The sequence below is a fragment of the Convolutriloba macropyga genome, chromosome 5, assembly GCF_964194025.1.
Source record: "Convolutriloba macropyga chromosome 5, txConMacr16.3, whole genome shotgun sequence".
Lineage (NCBI taxonomy): Eukaryota > Metazoa > Xenacoelomorpha > Acoela > Convolutidae > Convolutriloba > Convolutriloba macropyga.
This window is the reverse complement of record NC_134472.1, coordinates 16,415,626-16,429,021: the sequence shown is the minus strand read 5'-3', so window position 1 is coordinate 16,429,021 and position 13,396 is coordinate 16,415,626.

The window sequence follows — 13,396 nt, the reverse complement described above, 5'->3', positions numbered from 1 at the left end:
GTCACAATCAAATGTGCATTTCGGAAGGAATTATTTAAAAGATTTGCTGTGAATGTAATCTTCATTGCACACGTTGCAAAGTGCAAACAGTTTAAAAAAAGCAATGAATAAATAATATTTGAAATTGTTAAAGAACTCCCCTTATTCACGTTTAACTTTTTAGTTCTACTGCGGTTAACTACATCACAAATTGTTATAAGTTTAATTAGTGTTGCCCCCCAGGTTGCAGGCCTCTTGAAAAATCCGAATGGCACTACTGTTGAGAAAATAAATGTAAACTGAAGTCTAAACTAGTACATGTTAACAGCTAACCTAAGTTATCCTTCAGTTCGACTTTTCGCTTTCACGATAATTAGCAACATGAAATTATGGAATAATTAACATCATCAGTTTAAAAATAAGGAAGCATTTAATGATAAATAACAATAATGATTCAATAAATACGCTGTCAGTGAGCATCCTTTTCATGCGTCAGCCCACAGAGACCATCAAAGAGAACCAAAACTTGACTTCTTTCAGGGTCTGAGAACAAATGAAACTTTAAATGAGGCATAAAAATAATTCAGATTTTTAATGAAACTTTTTCAGATTTAGCTATACGAAGACTCGCACGAAAGAGTTTTACAAAAAAAATGTTTTCGATTAAGTAAAGATTTTTCTAACCGCAAAAAAATCATCATTGTTACAAAATTTTAGATCGCAGCCTATAAAATTGGAAGAAACTAAATAAATTTCAGTCAATTTTCCGTGATATTTTCTTACAAGGAATCTTGGAAGGCTCATAACTAGTAATATTTATCTGCAAGGGCCTTCCAAGTTCTCATTTTATGAGGTTTTAGCTTTCAATTGGCTTTCCTCTTCCGAAATTTCTCCTACAAAAGTTAGGGAAATAAATTTCGTTTTAAGCTTTTTGCAAAGATTTGAAATTTTCTACTCGCACGTTTGCGTCATATAAAAAAGTTGTTCCCATAAAGTCTCCAAGATCTAACAAATAGTTGTTGTTTAAGAATACTAGCAGTATTTTATCACTGCGCTCTTTTGAATACTTTTTTCACAACTTTTCCAAGACATCACCAGAAAATCACTCCATTTGCAACTTTTATCCGATTTTGAACAACAACAGTTCAATTTTGGACCATTGAAAGACGTTATCAGATGATTACCATACGCCAGTCCTCGTAGCCGTGGATAAACCGCTAGTTTTTATTTAATCACTGTGTATAATCTTTGCTTATCTGAGATTTACTTGAAAAACACAGTTTTATTTCACACAGCATTTAAAAAAAACACTAATTATCAAAATCAGTTATTAATGTACATCGAGAATACCTAAAATAGCATTTTGAGTTATACAAGGTAAGTGAGATTATCCATCCAGTCTAATCTTATATTGCAAAAACTTAATAAAACTTCATCAAAAGGATTTCTACGAAGTAAAATGTCAGTCGCTGGATGACACAGTAATTTTAATAGCAAGGTTACTTTACAAACACTTTTTTACTTAAACTGTTTTGTAGACAATTAACTTAAGGCTCACAAAGTTTAGTGGCTATGAATTGCTTCAGCAAGCAACTGATAAAAAGTTACAACTTCCTTATATGAAATTCAAGATCAAGATTTGCTATATCCAAGCATTCACTGAATTGATCAAGGTTCAACAACACTCCAGACAAAAATTCAACAAGAAAACACAAGCAGATTTTTGTAAACGACGGAGAAACAAGATTACAGTTACGAGCAGGCATGGGAGATGGTTTAGAAATAACAGTCACAGTTGTCCACGATATGTGTTTGTGAGCTACTGTTGAACGCAAACTCCTAGCAAAGTTCCACTACATCAGATATCAAACAAAAACCTAAATGATTTCTAATTAGACGCAAAACTTCTTCATCGTACTAGTTGCGAAATAAGAAGGCAAATTTTTAGTACACACAATTTGGTAATTACATAATTTAGTTTCTAAACTATTTTGTTCATCAATTTTTTTAAAATCGAGAATTTCAGCTGTAGACTAATTGAATACTAAAAAGACTGTGGAGATTACTGACATAAATTTAGGAAGTTGTGAACGATTTGGTCAAATCTTTCTCAAAAGACGAATTTACGGTGTGCTGTGCAATAACTTTTCTGCTAATTACATAACCTTAGAATAGTTACTGTGGGAGTAACCATTAGAGTTGCCGTGCATTTAGGTTTGTAAATTTTTGCACTTCACGAAGAAAAAAAGTTTCCTTTTCGTTCAATTATCTGGTTACAAATTAGCACTACAACCTTCTTATATCTTATTTAATCAGATCATTTAATCCCATGTATGTTTGACGGGCCTCTGAGGCATGATCCTTGCCTGTGGGTTATGATCAAATGCGATAGCTTATTACTATGCTGAATAGTTGTTATGGCGATTCCGACATTCCGACAAAGTATTAGGTATATTTTGGGTGTTTTGGTCACATTGGGTATATTGGCGTTCTGTATTTTGTCCTGGAGACAAAAAAAAAATTAGGAAAGTATGTGAGAATGGTTGTAGCTCAGAAAAAAGTCAACGTATGGAATACTTTTATCAGATCCCAAATTAATTAAAAGGATAAATTGTCTAAAATTTTATCGCATTTTATCAGCGTTTTAATTCAATTAAATAATGCAGCAAGCTGGTTTTAAACATTACATGACAATTTACCCAATGCAAAAATACCCAATGTGCCCGAATATCCAATGTCACAACGCCCAATTTAACTCTTTGGCTCTCTTCCTTCTTACTGATTCGAAACTAGGTAAATTTGTGAACACTCACTCAACCCCCCCCCCCCCCCCTCTTGTGACTTCCTACTGCGATTAAATTTTGATCTAAGAACTCAGTATACATTAAAAATGAGAAAGCACACACCACGTATTTTGGAAGGCCATGGAAGGAAAGCAATAATAATTTCTGAACTAATCTGTCTATATGTGTTTTAATTCATAACTTCAGATAATTAAAATGGCAAGTGTATAATGCAGTCAATAGGTAAAAATTAATGCCATATATTGTCAACATTTATCACAGGAAAATGAAGGATGCTATTCAATTACAACATTCCAACATATTATAGACTAACTTTTGCACAGCAATTAAACTGGCGTCTTTGAGTAGGTGTCTAAACATAAATTTTACAATTAATATAAGGATGCAAAAATGTTTTTAATTGTAGCATCACATATTGTGCCCGCAGCACCCCTCCTGCCCCTCGAGTTACAAATTTCATATTTAAAATTAAAAACTGAAACTCACTCCAATTTACCATAACCTAAATGAGAAGTTTATGGTTCCAATTTCAGAAAATCCACCATGTATCTGCTTTCTCTCATTAAGAAACGACCTACTATCTCTTACTGTTTTCTTCAACATAATTTTTTTTAAAGATGGAATCGAGGAGAAGCAACAGATGCAAAGCCCTTATTGGTGATATGACAGTTCTTTTGTAGTAAGTTATCTTTGCAAGTTTGCTCATTTTCCGAGCAGCAAGGACCAATTTTTGTTGTCATCTCATCGGGCAGTGAAGGTTTCCTCGTAGGAAACAAAATAACCGTGCTAAAGGTGTCCTAAATTTTCCGGCCTATTTTTTACAAATATCTTGTACACGAACCGAACGGTCAGGGACATAGACGTTCTAACCAACTAGAGTTAATCGTTGCTCTATCTCTTTCTCATTTGGTAGACAATTAAATAAAAGCGTGGATGAGCGGGGTCGGAACATTATGTGCGAACGCACAAAACTGAGCCTTCTTGTTTTTATTTAGTCTTACAGAAAATTTCCCTAGAAAATCTCTAATTAGAAGGTCTAAATTTTGTTTTTCTGCTGCATGCACATAAAAATCTTGATACGTTTTCTGAGCTGCTGTTGCTTGATCCCTTCTTCCAATTGATCCTTGCGCCGGCAACTAGCTATTTTTGTTTGAAATTAGATAGGTAGACTACGAAATAATATTTAAAACTCAAAATAGATGAACGCATAAAAAAACTTTAGCCTTAGATCAGAGACTGAGAAGATACTAACCTCTTTTATACTATTCTTCTATTAGACTAGTTGCACGATGGGTATACTTCTCACTCCGGTGTTACTCTTTATAACAACCGTCCTAACTGAAGTTTATCTTCTGTGTTCAACAGAGTATATTAGTTTGAGAGACATAGGTAAACCTGCTTTGAGCGCAGAATTAAGTAGCCATAACTCTTTATATCTTAAGGCTGTAAACGGAGCTCTCTCCGGGTCTGCTTTAACTGGTGCGACCAGTGAGTTAACAAACTCTAGCCATAAGAAGAACTCACCTAAAACACAACTCCTTCTATTAAAAGAGAAACCTAGAGCTAGCGTTTTACAAATTTAAACTTAGAGAAAAAGGAAAACACAATCCCAACACAACAAAAAACACACAAATTAACACACTAAAGAAACACCAATAACTTATATAAAAATGAGCCGTCACACTGGCCAAACATCATCCCAATCTGACGCACATTCCGATGAACTACAATTAGCTGTTCTTACACAACAGAACAAATGCCAAATACGCAATACTAAATCCTTGGAGGTAACACACTACCAAAATCTAGATGAACTAAAACAACTTTTAATTACAGCACAACAATTTAAACACCATTATTTTAAAATTGAGCAACAGCCTCTTCCTCTTCTACCAAAAAAGGCTTCCTTAGTTTCTCGAAAAGCTTTTCGTTCATACTCAATTTAGTTCTGTGGAACTCAACTCAAACTCACAAAAGGCAAAATAGTGTTTATACTTCATCAATCTATGACACTTTATTTTGCCCACTATCAGACACTTTATTTGAATTTCCCAACGGCGTGTACACAAAATTACAACCATCAGACGGAATAGGTGCATTTAGAAAATTGTCCTTTGAACTTCTAAAGCAATTAGCATCATCACTAAACACCGCTGCTCGACAATCACGCTTAAAAAAGCAAGCACAAAGCCGCTTGACATCAATTGAAGGTTCCACTTACCTTATAAAAACGTGTCTTAGCTCAGTAAAAGATGCAGTTCTACCAGAAGAAGAGATACTAGATACTCTCAAGTTCTTAGCTTGGTATTTACACAAATTTTGAAAGAGTCTATATGCCATGTTTTTCAAACAAAAAAAACTAATCGGAGAAACATACCCGTTAAAGCACAAATCGCAGTTAAAGCACAAATTAACAGAAACGTTACAATATATCTATAAATCAAATTGGTTTCCAGAAAATTTCATAACTATTACAGGAGTACCATCTAAAATAATACAAAAAACAAAAACTGATCATGATAAATTTAAAATGAGAAATCCTAGTGCTGAAAAGCAACCATTTACATTCACTAAAATCACAAAAAATACAAACACGTCTCTCAAAGAATCACCTACTGATCGAAACATGGATACTAGAGTACAGTACAAACCAGTGGATTCAAACCAAAAAGAAACAACAGAAGCTTATTTCAACTCTACACTACTAGTCCACGGAGCACTATTTTCGTCTCACACAATAAACACTCTGTCCTTAATAGGTTTAGAGAATAATAACAACAATACCCACAATAAAAAGTCACCTTATAATAATACTAACATTGACACAACAAATAATTACGAAAATTTCAGATATCAAGAACCTGTCAATTCAACTGAAGTAACACAAGGTTCGGATTCATTAAACACAACCCATTCATTCTTAACTAATGTAAACACACCTTTACCACGCTCACAAAGACGAAAGTCGTTTCAATTTGATACTGAACCTGTTAATCTTTAACACCTCCACTCAGTCATCATTGTCAATCAATCAAAATCTTCAATTGACCCCCCCCCCCAACAATTAGTAGATTTAAACAGAAAATTCAACAATCAAAAACAAACAACAAACAACAAATGCTCCAACCGCTCACTTTTTAAAGCAGCATCAACACCAACACCTTCACCGGTTGTTAAAAGAAACACATAAGAGATATACTCTATTTTGGAGGTGCAGTAACTATGCAGCTGTCATTAAAACCGTTTGACGGTACTGATCCAACATACACTACAGAAGACTTCCTAAATCCTGTCACAGCTAACATGGTAATGACAGCAGGACCAGAACAAGCTGATTCGCCTTATCACGAAGCACGATTTCTTAAACAAATCGCCATGATGCAAAGGGATTTGGTAGGCTCTGCAAAATAATGGTGTTAACATTTACCACTAGAAATAAAAAAGAACTGGCAAGCTTTTTGCGGAGAATCCCAAGAGACCTTTGAAAACCAACAATTGCAGACACCAGCGAATATACTTTTAGAAAGCATAGCACGTGCTTCAGGCGAACAAAATAAAACACTTGCCCTCCAACTTGAACAAATGGCTAGAAAAGCATATGTTAATAACGCTCCGTATATGAGAAGAACACAAATGAAGGATGCACTTGTTTAAGCAGTAGATACACATTTATCAAGAACAGCTCTCAAGGAGATCGCTAACCATAAATCAAGTATTGGAAACACAGCTTCCATTTGCAAACTTAGTAGAAAAAAAAACATTAAGAGCTGATCACAAGAGCACACATCGACAGACGTGAGATAAGCACAAACTCAACTCTTTCCTTTCTCATCAATAGTATATCTATGGATATAGATAATCTCACAGTCAATCATATTCGCACTATGGAACAAGACATAGCCTGTGGGGTCAACTTTGTGCGACACAAGTACTCAAATGAAACAATTTTTGAAGGGAAACCGCTATTCCTGAAATTCTGTGAAAAGAAAGTTCACAATCAGGACACAGTTGTTCCACTTGCCCTGAAAAATAATACAAAGAAACACTAGAGAAGCCCAATTTTCAAAATCAAATTTTTAATAAAGCCGTGAGAGGTAACCAAAAGCTTCCAAACAAACAGGTTTCATCAAATAACATGACTGGTACACCATTAACATTCCCCTACTATTCATGCATCAAAAATAGAGAAAATCGAGACACTTCTCGACAAGACAGCTGCAATAGGACTTTGATTCAAAATTCTAAACCATATTACGGAAACAGTAATTTCAAACCAATGAGCAGAGCTGGTTCACCATATCCCAGACCGCAAAATTTTCAAAACAGCCAGCCAAATTATTGTAATAGCAATTAATCAAACAACTCTCGAGCAGAATCACCTAATTACAGCAGAGATGGAAATCGTTCACAACAACCATTCTCACAAAATCACCTTTGAAATGTAAAAACTTAGTATAACTCACTTTTAGACCAAGCACAGACAGAGGACACAACGTCTACTAATGAACAAGCACAAACATTAAATGTTTCAGAAGAACAATTTTTGGAACATCAACTTAATGATTTACTCTGAAAATTAAACTCAGTTGCGGAGGCTAAATGTTTTTATTTTCAAGACAAATGTAATACTCTCACCGAACAATACATTCTTTCTTTATCCTGTAAACGTAATATTTGGGATTACCCCTTACAATATAAAAAAACCACCACATATAGAAAACGACTATTTAATAGACTCGAGAGCCACACCTAATAAACTAAAAAAAGAGACTTGGAACAATTTAAAACATTACCACAACTTACAGTTAAAAACAATAACAACTGTTCTTTTGGCAGTAAATATTACTAAACTACAGTCACACGGAACCGTAAACCTTGACTTTTACCCAGACATAACAGAACATGGAACTCACCAAAACAGAGTTTTTACGTTGACTTTTCATGTATCCAACACAAAATTTAACCGTAGGAATTCCTTTCCTAAAAAATGTGTAGAATATATAAAATGCTCATTTGTTACAATAGAGATAAAACATAGTTATGAAAAGGAATTTCTGAAATTCTGCGAATCTTCAACAAAACCACCACCATATTATTCACAATTATTTTCGGTCAATAGAGAATAAACACTGTACTTAACCATTTGAACATCGTATTTTAACTTAATTGTTACTGCATACGAATGTTAAAGCAGTTATGCAAACGGACATACGATTTATAAATGCCATTTCTCAATTATACAATTACATAAAAATATGTTCTTGTCAATTGTGGGTATTATTATTCGGTAATACGCCCTTTCATTTTGTCATACAAATTCTAATACGAAACCCTTTACTCAGTAACGCTCATTAAAGGACTTAATGGATATGCACAACCAAACATCTCATTATCGGATTGAAAAATTACAAACTATCGTATCAATGAACTCAAAAAATCCATAGATGCGTTTACAGCAGACTGACTTACACACGATACATCATAAAAACTTAAAATTTATATAGCCTAAATTTAACAAAACAACAAGAATGCGAAAATAAAGCACCACAATAAACGTTTCACATACCTTTTGAAACCTCTCCGATCACAGGCAGAGAGAAAACCTTCCTTCAGACAGATGATTAATTTTGAACACACGAGAATAGATCAAAGACAGTTTGAAGAATTAGCAAAACTTTTATTTTGCTACGAAAATTGTTCAGCCACTTCTAAATTTGACCTTGGAAAGGTCGAAGTTGAACTAAAGCTGCCCCTAAAAGCACGAACTTCCTCAGTGTTAGAAAACAAAGCGCTACTCGAATACCTCTACAATTACAGGAATAAGCACAATATTTGCTCGATATCTTAACACACTTTGATATAATTGTACCCGTCAAAACAGATTCTCTTGCTACAGGAATTATAATTAATAATTCTATAATTTTACAAAAAAAAGGAGGAATCAATCAAAATTGTATTAGGTGCCCGTCATTTCAACACAATGATTGACGATACGAAGTGTAGTTGGCCAATAGAGCCGATAAAAACTATCCCAGCACAAGCAAAAGGACCGGTTTTTTTAATAGCCGACATAAACAGCGCATACAAACGAATGCCGTTAGATAAATCTTCACAAAGGTTATCTAATTTTGTCATCGCAGGACAACAAAACTGTTTTAAAGAATCACCTACTGATCGAAACATGGATACTAGAGTACAGTACAAACCAGTGGATTCAAACCAAAAAGAAACCACAGAAGCTTATTTCAACTCTACACTACTAGACGACGGAGCACTATTTTCGTCTCACACAATAAACACTCTGTCCTTAATAGGTTTAGAGAATAATAACAACAATAACCACAATAAAAAGACACCTTATAATAATACTAACATTGACACAACAAATAATTACGAAAATCTCAGATATCAAGAACCTGTCAATTCAACTGAAGTAACACAAGGTTCGGATTCATTAAACACAACCCATTCATTCTTAACTAATGTAAACACACCTTTACCACGCTCACAAAGACGAAAGTCGTTTCAATTTGATACTGAACCTGTTAATATTTAACACCTCCACTCAGCCATCATTGTCAATCAATCAAAATCTTCAATTGACCCCCCAACAATTAGTAGATTTAAACAGAAAATTCAACAATCAAAAACAAACAACAAACAACAAATGCTCCAACCGCTCACTTTTTAAAGCAGCATCAACACCAACATCTTCACCGGTTGTTAAAAGAAACACATAAAAGATATACTCTATTTTGGAGGTGCAGTAACTATGCAGCTGTCATTATAATCGTTTGACGGTACTGATCCAACATACACTGCAGAAGACTTCCTAAATCCTGTCACAGCTAACATGGTAATGACAGCAGGACCAGAACAAGCTGATTCGCCTTATCACGAAGCACGATTTCTTAAACAAATCGCCATTATGCAAAGGGATTTGGTAGGCTCTGCAAAATAATGGTGTTAACATTTACCACTAGAAATAAAAAAGAACTGGCAAGCTTTTTGCCGAGAATCCCAAGAGACCTTTGAAAACCAACAATCGCAGACACCAGCGAATATACATTTAGAAAGCATAGCACGTGCTTCAGGCGAACAAAATAAAATACTTGCCCTTCAACTTGAACAAATGGCTAGAAAAGCATATGTTAATAACGCTCCGTATATGAGAAGAACACAAATGAAGGATGCACTTGTTTAAGCAGTAGATACACATTTATCAAGAACAGCTCTCAAGGAGATCGCTAACCATAAATCAAGTATTGGAAACACAGCTTCCATTTGCAAACTTAGTAGAAAAAAAAACATTAAGAGCTGATCACAAGAGCACACATCGACAGACGTGAGATAAGCACAAACTCAACTCTTTCCTTTCTCATCAATAGTATATCTATGGATATAGATAATCTCACAGTCAATCATATTCGCACTATGGAACAAGACATAGCCTGTGGGGTCAACTTTGTGCGACACAAGTACTCAAATGAAACAATTTTTGAAGGGAAACCGCTATTCCTGAAATTCTGTGAAAAGAAAGTTCACAATCAGGACACAGTTGTTCCACTTGCCCTGAAAAATAATACAAAGAAACACTAGAGAAGCCCAATTTTCAAAATCAAATTTTTAATAAAGCCGTGAGAGGTAACCAAAAGCTTCCAAACAAACAGGTTTCATCAAATAACATGACTGGTACACCATTAACATTCCCCTACTATTCATGCATCAAAAATAGAGAAAATCGAGACACTTCTCGACAAGACAGCTGCAATAGGACTTTGATTCAAAATTCTAAACCATATTACGGAAACAGTAATTTCAAACCAATGAGCAGAGCTGGTTCACCATATCCCAGACCGCAAAATTTTCAAAACAGCCAGCCAAATTATTGTAATAGCAATTAATCAAACAACTCTCGAGCAGAATCACCTAATTACAGCAGAGATGGAAATCGTTCACAACAACCATTCTCACAAAATCACCTTTGAAATGTAAAAACTTAGTATAACTCACTTTTAGACCAAGCACAGACAGAGGACACAACGTCTACTAATGAACAAGCACAAACATTAAATGTTTCAGAAGAACAATTTTTGGAACAACAACTTAATGATTTACTCTCAAAATTAAACTCAGTTGCGGAGGCTAAATGTTTTAATTTTCAAGACAAATGTAATACTCTCACCGAACAATACATTCTTTCTTTATCCTGTAAACGTAATATTTGGGATTACCCCTTACAATATAAAAAAACCACCACATATAGAAAACGACTTTTTAATAGACTCGAGAGCCACACCTAATAAACTAAATAAAGAGACTTGGAACAATTTAAAACATTACCACAATTTACAGTTAAAAACATTAACAACTGTTCTTTTGGCAGCAAATATTACTAAACTACAGTCACACGGAACTGTAAACCTTGACTTTTACCCAGACATAACAGAACATGGATCTCACCAAAACAGAGTTTTTACGTTGACTTTTCATGTATCCAACACAAAATTTAACCGTAGAAATTCCTTTCCTAAAAAATGTGTAGAATCTATAAAATGCTCATTTTTTACAATAGAGATAAAACATAGTTATGAAAAGGAATTTCTGAAATTCTGCGAATCTTCAACAAAACCACCACCATATTATTCACAATTATTTTCCGTCAATAGAGAATAAACACTGTACTTAACCATTTGAACATCGTATTTTAACTTAATTGTTACTGCATACGAAAGTTAAAGCAGTTATGCAAACGGACATACGATTTATAAATGCCATTTCTCAATTATACAATTACATAAAAATATGTTCTTGTCAATTTTGGGTATTATTATTCGGTAATACGCCCTTTCATTTTGTCATACAAATTCTAATACGAAACCCTTTACTCAGTAACGCTCATTAAAGGACTTATTGGATATGCACAACCAAACATCTCATTATGGGATTAAAAAAATACAAACTATCGTATCAATGAACTCAAAAAATCCATAGATGCGTTTACAGCAGACTGACTTACACACGATACATCATAAAAACTTAAAATTTATATAGCCTAAATTTAACAAAACAACAAGAATGCGAAAATAAAGCACCACAATGAACGTTTCACATACCTTTTGAAACCTCTCCGTTCACAGGCAGAGAGAAAACATTCCTTCAGATGATTAATTTTGAACACACGAGAATAGATCAAAGACAGTTTGAAGAATTAGCAAAACTTTTTTTGCTACAAAATTGTTCAGCCACTTCTAAATTTGACCTTGGAAAGATCGAAGTTGAACTAAAGCTGCCCCTAAAAGCACGAACTTCCTCAGTGTTAAAAAACAAAGCGCTACTCGAATACCTCTACAATTACGGGAAAAAGCACAATATTTGCTCGATATCTTAACACGCTTTGATATAATTGTACCCGTCAAAACAGATTCTCTTGCTACAGGAATTATAATTAATAATTCTATAATTGTACAAAAAAAGGAGGAACCAATCAAAATTGTATTAGATGCCCGTCATTTCAACACAATGATTGACGATGCGAAGTGTAGTTGGCCAATAGAGCCGATAAAAACTATCCCAGCACAAGCAAAAGGACCGGTTTTTTCAATAGCCGACATAAACAGCGCATACAAACGAATGCCGTTAGATAAATCTTCACAAAGGTTATCTAATTTTGTCATCGCAGGACAACAAAACTGTTTTAAACGATTGTTTTACGGTTTTTCTATCAGTCCCGCTGCTTTTTCATTATTTTTGGGTAGCATATCTAAATAACTATTACGTCAAAACAAAATCATCACGTATTTAGAAGACGTTTTCAGACAAGAAACTACAACGGACACAATGTTTCAAACTCTAGATAAATACCATAAATTCTAAGAAGCCGATAATCTCAAAGCCCTTTCAGATAAATCCTTCTTTCTTTTTAAAATCAAAAAAGTTCTAGGACATTAGATAAAAAACAACCGTATTCACCCACTTAAATCAAAAATTGATCGTTTTTAAAGCTACAACCACCAAAAAACACAAAAGAATTAAAAAACTTTGTTGAATTTCTCTCATTTATTTCAAAAAATATATATAATTTACATGTAATAATACGACCCTTCTATCTCCAACTTAAAGATACATTTGATAGCACATGGACACCAGAACTTCAAAAAACATTTGATAGAGTTAAAGGAGAACTCAAAGACGGAACACTACGTCCTGCTATGCCTAATTCAGGAAAAAAAATTTTACAATTTATGCGATGTCTCAATCTATGGTATTGGCGCTACACTTCTGCAAAAGAATCAAATTGGGAAAATATAACTGTTCGCAAATCCCCGCAAATTCCTGCTTAATTTCCACAACTGAACTTAAACTATCCAGAATTTTTCGAGAATGCTCAGCTATGATCTATTCGCTTTTAGAATATATACTGCTCTATCAAGGGTCACAACATCCTATTATTTTGAACACAGATCGCAAACCTAAACTCTTCTTGTTCACACGAAAAAACGAGCCGAATCACAGAGTTTACAGATTTCAACTTATTCAAGTAAATTTCTTAAACTCACACATTGTTTGAACGGAGGGAAAAAAACTTTAACTTCCACATTTGTTAAGTTGTT